We start from the raw sequence: 2,136 nt of genomic DNA on the forward strand, positions 1-2,136 counted from the left end.
GAATAATGAAGGAACAAAAAAATTACATCATTATTATCTCTTAATTTTATTTCATTCTTCTTTTGACATTGAAAATTTGAGGTTCTTTCTAACATTAATGTTAGCTACATTTATAGTTTAAAAGTAGACAAAAGTGTCAACTAGAAAATAAATCTAAAGGTTATTTATGTTTGAATTTTGCAGTAGCAACAGAAACAGGTGGCTGATCTGGAATATTACTTCTGAGGGTTGTTACTACACTGAAGAGTTACTTATAGGAGTGGTTCCAAGCATTAGGAAATGAAAATTTCTGTTTTTCCCTGTTAGCTTTTAGCATCCTGAATCTTTTCCTTCACTTGTGAAAAGATAATGATTTCCGCTTCTAAGAGATATTGTAGTGATTTACAAGTACCTATAGGCCTCAGCATAAACTCACTAACGAATACTAAAGATCCATTTGTAACATGAATCAGTGAGATAATAGGCACTGAATTGAGGAATAAGAGCCCTGTCTCTCAACTAAGATTTAGGATTTGAATATTGATTGCTTGCATATGCAGGTACATGTACTTATGGACTATACCATCTGCTAGATCAGGTTTTTGTAAAGTATGGCCTGTGGACCAATTCAGTCCACCCACTGTTTTTATAAATAACGTTTTATTAGAACACACCCACTACAACAGCATAGTTGAGATGAAATTACATAGTCCCCAAAGACCAAAATGTTTACTATCTGGCCTTTTACTTAAAAAAAGTTTGTCACTCCCTGGGCTGGATGGTTAAAGTAGATATCGACCAACTAATATAATTCTTCCAGCAGGTCCACTCCTTGGTCAGCCTGCCAAATCCTATATTAGATCTTCTATTCTTTTTGTCCATCTTCTATTTTTCTTGAATTGTTTACACAAAGTTGGGGACTAGTATTTTCATTGTCAATGAATTACAGTCTTCCTAGGGCAATAGGTTTGAGAGATTCATATAACCCTTATTTCTTTCAAAAGAATATTTATTTATTTATTTATTTATTTATTATTTATTTATTATTTTTTGGCATATGAAAATTTATTTTTTGTCATGTTTTCACCACCAAAACTTATGATCTTGGTCTTTCCTTCTTGCCTTTGTATAAGGCCAAGTGAGAGACATTGTCTACGTTTTTAATGTACTTTTTTATTGGAGTTTGATTTGCCAACATATAGTATAACACCCAGTGCTCATCCCATCAAGTGCCCCCCTCAGTGCTTGTCACCCAGTCACCGCATCCCCCTACCCACCTCCCCTTCTACTACTCCTTATTGGTTTCGACAGTTAGGAGTCTCTCATGTTTTGTCATCCTCTCTGATTTTTCCCACTCATTTTCTCTCCTTTCCCCTATAATCCCTTTCATTATTTTTTATATTCCTCGTATGAATGAAACCATATACTGATTGTCCTTCTCTGATGCTTTGATAACCTTAAATGTACTCGAGGAATGCCACCAACAGCAAGACCTTTGTTACCAAATCTAGCAACCAGAACCTCATCCTTTTCCTCAATAAAATTCGAACAACCATCACTGGGTACAAAGGCTGTGATTTTTTTTTTTTGCCATTCTTGGTCATGTGGACCCTGACACACTTCCTGATGGCAGAATTTGGCTCTTTGGCTTCAACCCTTACTTTTTCCAAGACAATTCCCTTTGCCTGGACAGCGCCTTCAAAAGGGTTGGCCTTCAAGATTGTGCTCAAATGGGCTTTCTAGTATTATTTATCATGCCACTTCTGATCTCATCAGTAGCTATGGAGCTTCCTGGCAGTAGGAATACTGGGACATTTGCCCATTCTGCCAGAGCCACAGGCCTGAGCAAAGGAGCCCTAAAGAATATTTTAAAAGTAAGCAGACACGGGTATCCCTGGGTGGCGCAGCGGCTTGGCGCCTGCCTTTGGCCCGAGGCGTGATCCTGGAGACCCGGGATCGAATCCCACGTCGGGCTCCCGGTGCATGGAGCCTGCTTCTCCCTCTGCCTGTGTCTCTGCCTCTCTCTCTCTCTCTCTATCATAAATAAATAAAAAATTAAAAAAGGAAAAAAATAAAAGTAAGCAGACAAAAATACATAGTATAAAATCTGGATGAGAAGCATTGGATGTGGTCATTCTGTCACGGCAGCAAGCAGCA

At 38.2% G+C, this 2,136-nt stretch overlaps 1 pseudogene; it reads right to left on the reverse strand.

The window, feature by feature from the left end:
- Positions 1-1,075: 1,075 nt before the first annotated feature.
- On the reverse strand, positions 1,076-1,802 carry LOC129518781 (40S ribosomal protein S23-like; annotated as a pseudogene).
- Between the last annotated feature and the right edge of the window lie 334 nt (positions 1,803-2,136).

Source organism: Nyctereutes procyonoides, unplaced genomic scaffold, assembly GCF_905146905.1.
Source record: "Nyctereutes procyonoides isolate TBG_1078 unplaced genomic scaffold, NYPRO_anot_genome, whole genome shotgun sequence".
Classification (NCBI taxonomy): domain Eukaryota; kingdom Metazoa; phylum Chordata; class Mammalia; order Carnivora; family Canidae; genus Nyctereutes; species Nyctereutes procyonoides.